At 41.1% G+C, this 11,455-nt stretch overlaps 1 pseudogene; it reads right to left on the bottom strand.

Moving 5' to 3' along the window:
• Window positions 1-6,710: 6,710 nt before the first annotated feature.
• On the bottom strand, window positions 6,711-8,459 carry LOC127445676 (zinc finger BED domain-containing protein 4-like; annotated as a pseudogene).
• Between the last annotated feature and the right edge of the window lie 2,996 nt (window positions 8,460-11,455).

Here is an 11,455-nt window from a genome sequence, read left to right as displayed (position 1 = left end):
TATTAGAAATTTTGTGGAACTATTAGAACTCCCTAAATTGACGACTGAGCAAAAAACTCTTGATTCTGAGATAACTTTGGAGGAACTTGACGAGGTAATTAAGGCCTTACCTACAGGCAAAGCTCCGGGGCCAGATGGCTTTTCTGCTGAATTTTTTAGGTCTTATGCTACAGAACTGGCTCCACCTTTGTTAGAAGTTTATTCGTAATCATTAAAGAATGGAAAGCTTCCGCCAACCATGACACAAGCCCGGAACAGTCTGATTCTTAAAAAAGACAAAGATCCAAGTGAGTGTAAGAGTTACCGTCCAATTTCCCTAATCCATCTAGATGTAAAAATTTTGGCTAACCGATTATGTAAAGTTATGACATCTCTTATACAAATAGATCAGGTGGGGTTTATTCGGGGTCAGTTGCGAATGATCAGACTCCGGTCGCAGCCATCTCACTTGATGCCGAAAAGGCATTTGATATGGTAGAATGGGAGTTTGGGAGTACGTTTATTGGTTGGATCAAGTTACTTTGTAGACACCCTGTAGCAGTGGTACAAACAAATGGATTAATTTCAGATTATTTTACTCTGAATAGGGGTACCCGGCAAGGTTGCCCTCTTTCCACATTATTGTTCTGTCTTGCCCTGGAAACATTAGCAGCTGCGATAAGAAAGGAGGATAATTTTCCAGGGGTGGTGGCGGGTGGCGTAGCGCATAAGCTTCTGCTTTATGCAGATTATATTTTATTATTCGTCTCTGACCCTACTAAATCTATGCCTTGCCTCCACAGAATTATTAATAACTTTTTCAAATTCTAAGGATACAAAGTCAACTGGTCTAAATCCGAAGCTTTGGCTCTAACAGCGTACTGTCCAGTAACGGCCTTCCAGCCAGGCACCTTCCAGTGGCCCAAACAGGGCATTAAGTATTTGGGTATTTTATTCCCAACAAATTTGTCTGATTTAGTTAGAGTTAATTTTGACCCTTTAATAAAAAGGATTTTGAGCGATGTGGGCAGGTGGGCTTCTTTACATTTATCGATGATTGGGAAGGTTAATGTTATTAAAATGAACGGTATTCCAAATTTAAACTACCTGCTACAGTCTCTCCCGGTAGATGTCCCCCTCTCTTATTTCAAGCAATTTGAGAGCATAGCGAAGTCTTTTATTTGGAGTGGTAAGCGCCCCAGATTACATTTTAGTAAGCTGCATAGGCCGATTGACAAAGGTGGGCTAGGCCTACCCAAGATTTTGTTTTAATATTATGTATTCGGTCTCAGACATTTGGCTTATTGGTCTCTTCCACCTGAGAGAGCCCCTCCCTGGTTCTGCATTGAACAAGAAATTCTTGCCCCAATTTTGCCATTGAAAAGCCTTTCTGTCAATCTAATTAGAGAAGTTAAATCACACCCTGTTATTTCACATTTGCACTCAGTATGGACAAAAGTGTCCAGAGTGTTTAATTCAGATATTTATCTAAATGTTGCCTCAAGCATATGGCTAAACCCCAAACTATGCATTAATAAGTCCCCTTTTTGTTGGTCACAGTGGATTGCGAGGGGGGTTAATACACTCTGTGATCTTTATGAGAGTGGTGTGATGAGATCCTTTGAAAATTTGGTTCAATATTTTGGGATCCCCAGATCTCAGTTTTTTAGGTATCTTCAGCTACGCCACTTGCTCTGTACTGTTTTTGGGAATAGCATACACCCCCCTAAAGCAGCAGATACTCTAGGAGAGGTGATTTCTGCTTTTGGAAAAGGTCATGAGGCATCAGTGTATTACTCCCTGCTAATTCAAAGTCTGGGGGATGGAGTCTCAACCACTCTCAAGAGATTATGGGAGAAAGATTTAAACTTGCAATTGGAGGAGGGAGAATGGGCTAGGATTTAAAAAAAACATAAAAACTACATCTAGAGATGCAAGGGTGGTGCGCCTTATACAATTCAGGATTTTACATCAGTTCTATTGGACCCCCTCTAAATTGTATAGGCTTGGTCTTAAAGACACACCCACCTGCTGGCGATGCCAATCAGAGGACGGCGATATAACCCATGTCTTTTGGGGGGGGGGGTGTTGAAATACAAACGTTTTGGTTAAAGGTGCAGAGTCTGGTGTGCGATGTGTTAGGCATTCAGGTATTATTCTGCCCCATACTATGTATCTTGGGTGATGGGTCATTGGCATTGAAGGAAGACACATAAAGAGTTGGGTCTTAACCAGTGTCATGATCGCCAGGCAGATCATTTTGAGGGGTTGGAGGTTGGCTGGAGCGCACTCTTTTCAGGAGTGGCGCTCGGAGATGGGAAGGGTGGCAGCCTTTGAGGAAGTGACATTCAGAGGAACGGGGAGGTATAAAGTGTTCTTGGAGAAATGGGGCGGGTATTTGTCATTTGTGGATGTGGGATTATTGTTGTTGTGTTTTATCTGTTATTTATTTATTGTATTTTTTTGTGCATGTGTGTGTCTATGTCATTTGGGACCACTGTTATATTGTTGGGGTTAGGGTGGGATTGGGAGGGGGTAATAGTTGGGGTTAAGTTTGATTCTATGTATATATGTTTTGTCTTATGAGTTACATATATGTGAATCAATAAAAATTGTTATCGAAAAAAAAAAAAAAAAAAAAAAAAAATAATATATATATATATATATATATATATATAAAATCTTTTCGATTATTTGTCTCCTTTATCTTATTTATGTATACATTTTGGTTGTTTAAATACGCATTTTTTTATTCCTTCACCTGTACTTGTATTCATACATTGTTTGATCTTATTGAATATTTATATAGAAAAAAATCCACAGTTTTAGCACCATTTGTGGACTTTTCGGACCGTCCTTTACCAACCATAGGCACATTTTCCAACTTATATCAATGTTAAGTTAGAGATCTGGAATGATTTCTCCGTGACGCCATCTGACCAGCTTAAATACGGGACAAATCGCATCCCGTATTGATTCGATATGGGACGCATTATTTTATCTTTAAATACGGGACGATCCCATATTTTACAGGATGGGTGGCAACCCTATGTCAAATAGACTCTTTTTTTTTTTTTTAACAACCCAAATAATGGCCCTTTACATCAAGAAATTACATTTTCAAGGCATTACAGCTTTGGGAAAAGAGCTTAAGTTGTGTCAATTTGCTAATGACACAACCTCATTCTTCAAAGATAGGATTCTTTATTGCTATATAGACAATACAACATACACACACAAAAAAGACACACTAAAACATGGTACAGACAGTTGATACATTAAATAAAGACATTAAAATTGCTATGTACATTGACACATCTCACAGCTTTCTTGTTTTTCAAGTTCAGTATTGTTTTCAAGTTTTGTTGCACTTATTGTTGCCATTTTTATTTTATTTTCTTCCAAAACACTAAACAGCAACAAAAACTACCACAGTAGCCTATTTTATTTAAAGCCTGTTTATACACTGCAAAATATTTCTGATCCATGAGATCATTGTGATCAATGTCAAGTTTGATTTTAAGGTAATTTGATCTCAAATTTAATAATTTGTAAAAATGTTGCAAATTTATGTAGTTTATGAGAATCCCTGAAATTATAAATTTTTTTGACAAAATCCTTATTTATCATTTTCAATTTTGTTCAAGTTGACTCGCGGTTTTGGTCAAAAGTTTTTCAATAACTGTCCAATATTGAAAGGATAGTATTTGGGGTAAAAGCCCCCCTGTTGCAGGGGCTGAATGCCCCCATAAAAAACATTGTTTTTCTTACGTGGGGTGAATAGATTTGTTATGAATCATTTTCAAAATTTGCTCACATTGACTGATCCAATCCCAATGGAGATGAATTTGTTTATTGAATACTTGAGATGTTGTGAAATGGAAAATGTGATTGAAATGAACAGAAAATGGTTAACCATTTTCTGAAGTGGTTATTTTGAATAAGTATTATCTTAATTTGTTACTCAAAAAGCATCTTGCTGTCTCAAATGTATTTGCCTAAGTTGACAAAAAACACACACTTCTTTAAAGTGTGAGGATAATAACCTTACAAGGTTTTCAGCATTATGCACTGCATACAGATACGTAAAGAAATGCAAAGAAACGTCTCGGTTATGTATGTAACATCGGTTCCCTGAGACGAAGGGAACAAGACATTGCATGTCTTTCCACATGACCTAGTTGAAACCTCTCTACAATAACGCCAATATTCTAATATTGGCTATGGTGTTTGAAACCCGCCCTTTTAGGCGCAAAACTGTCCACTATAAAAGCAGGCGCGCAAACACCATTCCTCAGAATTTTCTGACTGAGGGACAAGGAGCGCATCACTCGCACCTCAAAAGAACTCTGAGTCTTGTAGTGTGGCCAGCGTTCGCAAAGTCTCGTTCCCTTCGTCTTAGGGAACCAAGGTTACGTACATAACCGAGACATTCCCTTATGACTCAGTACACTTGACATTGCATGCTAATGCATATGGGGACCAGAATCCTATCACGCTGCACTACACGTCATAACCTTCCAGAGAGAAACATGACGCCGCAGTCCCGCAGGATGGCGACTGACATGAGTATGCCGCAATTGAGTGTCCCTCATGTTGGGCCAGGAGGGGAGCACTCAGAATGAATATATGAACTATAGTCATACGGTATGAATTAACCCCTTCGCAAACCCAGTGGGGAAGGGAGTTTATTTAAATGAAAGTGCTTGTGACTTTATGGTAAACTACAATGACCTGAATGCAGGCGGTTGTGTAAAATGATGGGGAGCCCGTACTTAAAGGGGAGGAGCATAAGTATATTTTTGGCAAACAAGATAGCAAGCGCTTCAAACAGAGAGGACTTTCCTTCCTTTCCCGACAAACAACAGTGGGGAGATGGGGAACAGTGTTGTGTGTCTCCAATCGAGCCTTCTTCGGAGCAGACCTGGAGGGAACAGTGAGCTCTGCATTACGCTTCAATGGGCTGTGCCCGTCTGAAGCACTTTTGCTTGAAAGGGGTGGGGGGGGGGGCGGCGTGCGCTTTGCACTGTGTTGCCCATTGACTTGTCAATGGCCTGTGCAGTGACTTTCGTGGCATGCATCGCTAAGTCTGTAGCGTTGCGGAGCTATTTGAATGTCTCTGGACTGTAACCTTGCCATCACCTGGAGTGCTGAACCAGCTTGGCCTGCTGCTGAGTATGCTCTTCCAGCGAGTGTGAACGTCAGTTGACAGGGCTTGGAAGGATGAATGGGATGTGATTTCCACGGCCTGCTACTTGCTGGGCAGAGGTGCGCCGCTACAGCCTCCACCACAGGGGATAGTTGGGAATAACCGTTTTCTTCCTCATGATCCACATTAGAGAGGATGTAATCGCTGTGTGGGCGAGCTGAGTAGAGTGTGCACCTGGATTTTGACAGTTTGTTATGAATTTCAGGGAAGAACGGGCAGATCTACGAGACACGGTCGCTTGACGGCATCCAGACTGCAGGAACCATTCATCAAGGTGAGATTGTGTAGGTTCCTCTGGAGGAGAGCACTCGATATCGAGCTCTTCGACCACCCTTGAAAGGACGGGAAGCATCTCCTTGTCAGTGGCATGTACACGCTCCTCGCCCTCGCTGGGGGAAGGGGCGGTAGCATCATCCACTGGCCACTCGCCTGATGCAGCAAGAGATATGACATCGTCATCATCCCCAGCATCAGAACTGCTGAACGAGACTGCACTCCTGTGGAGGGCCTGAGCTCGTCACACACATAATGTTTTGGCATAGACACGTTGCATGGAGATTGAGGGGCTCGTGGGGCGTGTGCCAGCACGAGGTCCACCTCAAATTCATCCTGCTTGACCTTGCGGCCCCGCCGTGCCTCCTTGTGTGATCCCTTGGGTATCACAGAAGAGGCGGGTGGGAGGACGCGGGAGGCTGAATCATCTCTCAGAACAAGGGCGATTCACGAGCGCAGCGTAGTGAGGGCAGTCTGTCTGCATGAGAGCTGACTCTGCGTGGACGTGGCCCAGACAGAGAATGCAGCTCTCATGCTGATATGACGGCGGGATGTGCCTCTCGCACAAGGAACACTTACGGAACAACATCTTTAAAAAGACGCTAACAGTAAGCGACTCTTTTATATATATATATATATATATATATATATATATATATATATATTAGTGGTCAACCGATATGGGTTTTTTTAATGGCGATGCCGATATCTAGAGAGCAGTGTGGCCGTTTGGCCAATATGAGGCCGATATAACACAAATTTAATTTAATGAGACGCACAGAAAATTGGTGAAACTAAATGAACATTTATTATGCATGATATTATTATTATTCTTTGAAGAACTTCAAAAATATTCACTTAAGAAATTTGTACAAACAAAAATAAATTAAAAAAAATAAATATGTTTTTAGTGCAGCTTCTCCATGTGTCTGTTAAACATCTACAAAAATGAAATATTGACATACCTAAACAAACAAAATGTAAACAAATGTAATGATGTAGTGCACTTTAAAGCAGCTTTGTGTTTGTTACACAGTCTACAATATTTTGGGTTTACACACAAAAACCTATAATTAAACAAAATGTAAACAAATGTAATGAGGTAATGATTCAATAAATTAGTTTTAGTGCACTTTAAAGCAGCTTTGTGTTTGTTACACACTTTTTTTTTTTTTTTTGGGTTTACAAAAACAACTATTGTACAAAACAAACATTGTAAATAGTGCACACATATTACCAGTCTCATTAGTTAGTAGTCCCAGTTTAACACTGGCAAGTTGTAATGCAGCAAACAAAGTTTCTCTGCATTTTCTCCAGTGAGCCTGTTCCTCTTCTTATCATAAATTGCCCCAACCTCACTAAATAGTCTCTCACTTGGAACAGTAGAGGGTGGAGGACAAAGATATTTTCTTGCAAATGGTGCAAGGAGGCTCAGCCGGGTTTGATTCTGTTTCCACCATTCCAGCGACAGACCACTCTTTCTGTCAATTAGTGGCTCCCTGAGGTAAAGGTTCAGCTCCTCTGAGAGGTTCACTTTCTCTTCAGCAGGAGTTTGAGGTCCAAGAATGTTGGCATAAATTTGATCAACAAGACCAGTGTGTTCCTCTGCCTCTCTCCTTACTTGTTTAGGAGGACTTGCTGGTCCTTGGGCTCCTTCGTGTATGGGAGTGGCTTCTGTTTGTGCTGAGGATGTGGCACTTTCCTCCATTAACCATTGTTTGGCTTTATCCAGTGTGTCTGCTGCTGTAAACAGATGGCTTTTATATCATGGATCCAGCAGTATTGCCAACACCAAACATTTGTCTTCAATTTTTGGCAAATCTTTTTTCCAAACTCTGCAACATTGTCTGCCTCTGGTTGTGAACCATCTAATTGAAGAAACATCTTTAGCACAGCAATACTGAGAATAATGCAAGAGGAAGATGCCTCTGCTTTGCTCATTTCAAGGGTGACTTCTTCAAAGGGGCCCATTGTCTCTACCAGATTTGAAATTATATCCCATTGATCTGCACTTGGGCTTGAAATTTTCCCATGTTTCCCTGCATAAACATTCAGGGCATGCTTCTGCTCCAACATCCTTTGCAACATGTGCAGAGTGGAGTTCCAGCGGGTAGGCACAGCTTGAATGATGCCATGCTTTTGAATGCCAAGCTGTTCTTGTATGGCCCTCAGAGTTGTTTTACTTGTACAGAGTGATTAAAGTGTGTTGCAACTGTCCTCAACTTAGCAATGATATCCCAACTGCTCTCTGGCTGCTGATGCCATCATTCACCACAAGCTGTAGTGTATGAGCACTGCAGCTGAAGTCTGGCATTTCTGCAAGTCTCATGCCTTTAACAACATTTGCACCACCATCTCTGAGAACAAGCACTACCCTTTCTTGTGTAATATGCCACTTGTCAATCAGGTCAAGAATGATCTCACTAATATAATCCCCGGTATGGGAGCCAAACATGGCCTTGACATTTAAGACAACTTGTTTCCTTTCCCAGTTATTGTCAACAAAATGACACGTGAGACACATGAGCGACTCAGAATCCCCGGGCCAACAGTCTGTGGTGAAAGCCAAATGTGGGCCAGCATTCTCATGTGCAATCAATGTTCTGATCTTATCTGTTACTTTATTGTTCACACTGTCAAGCATGTCTGTGCGGTAGTACTTTTCGTTCTTCAGGGTATACCTTGGTTCAGCCACAACCATCAACCTTTGGAAGCCAACATCTGAAACCACTGTAAAAGGCTGGTTGTCTGTGGCAATCATTTCTGTTATTAAAGTGTCAATAACTTTTGACTTGGGATCAGAGTTTTGCCATTTTCTTTGAATGTCAAAAATGTGTGTGAGTGTTGTCTGGACTCTGCCCACTGAGGCAGAGCTAGCAGCAGCATCTCTTTTCTTCTGTGCCTCTTCATACACTGCTGGGTAGCGAGTCTTCAGGTGCCTCCACATGTTTGTGGTGGGGTTTTTTTTTTCTTCCCTGTTGCAGCCCCCACTCACCATGTCACTGCAAATATTGCACTTTGCATTCCCTAATTTTGGCTCTGTAAAGTTCTCCCATAGGGGATTTGTTTTCTGTCCAGCTGTCTAACAGAATAAAAATAAATAAATAAATAAATAATAACTGTCATGTATAATTAGATTTTCCAATCAAATAAATAATCTGTGCATCTTTAATCCAATAGCAGGTTATAGATTACATTTATAATTAATTTAATGAATAAATCATAATGATCCATAGTCATTAATTAATTAAATACAAAAATATTTATGTGTAATATCATGTATTTTATCTACAATACATAGTTACTCATAGATCTCATATAGTTACTTTAGCAAGTATCAGGTTGTTTTGCTTTATTAACTTAAGTCAAAGTATATCAAATCAAATCAAATCCCTTTATTGTCACTCAACCATATACACAAATGCAACAGTGGGTGCAAGTCTTGGGTGCAGTTCCGAGCAACATAGCAGTCATGACAGTGATGAGACATATACCAATTTACAATAAACATCAGATTTACACAACACAATTTACATATCTAATATACACATAATTACACACAACACAATATACAAATAATAATATACAATGTACAGTATACAATACACACAATATAGAACACACATACAAACTAAAAATAGAATAATGTATATATACAATAAAAATAGTATATATACTGTAAAATATACAGTAGGTTGTATTGTGCTGTATTGACATTCAGGCTGTCGGCTGATAGTCAGTTGCCAGTGTGTTGTTAAGAAAAAATATAATTTATGACAGTCCAGTGTAAGACTAATAAAGTGCAGTGCTGATGTATTTTGATTGTGAGAGATCAAGAGTTCAAAAGTCTGATTGCTTGGGGGAGAAGCTGTCATGGAGTCGGCTGGTGCGGGTCCAGATGCTGCGATACTGCCTGCCTGATGGTAGCAGTGAGAGCAGCCAATGGCTCGGGTGGCTGGAGTCTTTGATGATCCTCCGAGCTTTTTTCACACACCGCCTGGTATATATGTCCTGGAGGGAAGGAAGCTCACCTCTGATGATGAGTCTGGCAGTTTGCACCACCCTTTGCAGGGCTTTGCAGTTGAGGGCAGTGCTGTTGCCTTACCAGGCAGTGATGCAGCCAGTCAGGATGCTCTCTACAGTGCTGGTGTAGAACCGTGTGAGGATGTGGTGGTTCATTCCAAACTTACTCAGGCGTCTCAGGAAGAAGAGGCACTTGTGAGCCTTCTTCACAACGGCCTCAGTGTGGATGGACCATGTGAGTTCCTCAGTGATGTGGACACAGAGGAACTTGAAGATGCAGACTCTCTCCAACGGTGCTCCATTGTTGGTGATGGGGCTGCGTTCTCTGTCTTTTCTCCTGAAGTCCACCACAAGCTCTTTGGTCTTGCTGACATTGAGGGAGAGGTTGTGCTCCTGACACCAGCGTGTCAGAGTGTGCACCTCCTCTCTGTAGGTTGTTTCATCATGCCCCTGATAGAATACAGTATTTTACTAAGTTCTTAAATCTTACTTGTGATTTGACTTTGCTGAAAGGGAATGAGACCGTTTTACCAGTTGCACTGAGGCCTCTTGAATGATACCAAACATGTATGATCAGAAAACCTTTTACATTACAGAACAGGATAAGTCATAACTTAGTTTTTGGTGACCCGAAAGTGACCTGAGATGAGAGAGGGGGCAGATGTGAGTGAGATTTATGTTTTATGGTCCTTAATCAGTAGGGTGTGTTGTCTCAGGTGGAGATGCTCTTCTGTGTGAGAGTTTTATGACGTTGGCTCTCACAGAGCCTTTTGGGTGTAGACATTCTGGTGCCAGCCTTACAGTTTCCTCCACTTGGCCCTGGGGACAATTCCGGAAGAGTCCCTGTGGGGTCATTGTGTCTTACTTTTTTATCTCAGTCGCTGAAGTGTGTGCAGTTGCAACGGGCTAAGAGCCAGTGCCACATCGGTTGATGTCCTTACGGATCTGATGAGGCATCTGAAGTAGCAACACTGGAACAGTGTGAAGGTGAAGATGAGGGCACTGCCAATTGCACATCCCAAAATATCCAGTCCCATCATGTGTAGGCATACAGTGCTGAGCGTGTAGATGAACTGGAAAGGATTTGTGCAGTCTTGTTGGCCAGGTTTGTCTCTATCTGTGCCTGGTGAGTTGATATTCCAACTACAAGATGATTCTTTGTGCCAAGTCCATTGTGTCTGCCACAGATTGTGTGCTGTGCTCGTAGCCAGTGGTATCCTCCCTTGGATGTTGATCTGACCCATAGAAAAGTCCTCTTTTACCTCCAAGCAAAAGGAGTGATTGGCAGGACAGGTCAGTCCTCCATAAGTGAAGGAATTCATCTCACTGACGACACACCACTGAGTATGTGACACCTGGACTGCATCAGAATGGCCATGCAATGACTGAACATTTATGAGCTTAGTGTCATTGGGAGAAAAAGGTTGTAGTGTGTTACAGGTGCAAATCATATAGTTATGTGTTTCATGACAACATGCACGACTGGTAAACAAGTTCTCAGTACCCTTCAAGGTCATGTATCCAGTAAGGTGATCCCATTTGAATGATCTGAATTTTCACTACCACGCCAATCGGGCGTATAGTAGTGGAATTTGGAAAAGCTTGATCTGGATGGATTAAAGGAAAGGTGACAAAGAATCCAAGGCAATCAGATCATTCATCACCAGTATACCTCATTACAGTGGATACTTGGTCTGAATAAATTAAAGGAAATGTACCACAAAGTCAGTATAACTAGTATATTCACCAGTGGTATCCATCATTAAGCATATAGTAATAATAATAATTCTATGATTGTAGAATCACAGTTATAGACATATATAATAATCACAGTGCTAATTCAAAATTATCCAATGCATGTGATTTGCTGGCTAAGTCACAATCGTTGATACATGTCTATTTTATGTGTGTTGTGGATCGATAGAAGTGTCTGCACTTCATATCATCCATTTCTTATTACGTTTGCATTGT

This window comes from Myxocyprinus asiaticus, chromosome 9 (genome assembly GCF_019703515.2).
Source record: "Myxocyprinus asiaticus isolate MX2 ecotype Aquarium Trade chromosome 9, UBuf_Myxa_2, whole genome shotgun sequence".
NCBI classification, from domain to species: Eukaryota; Metazoa; Chordata; class Actinopteri; order Cypriniformes; family Catostomidae; genus Myxocyprinus; species Myxocyprinus asiaticus.
This window is presented reverse-complemented; position numbering and strand designations above follow the sequence as displayed.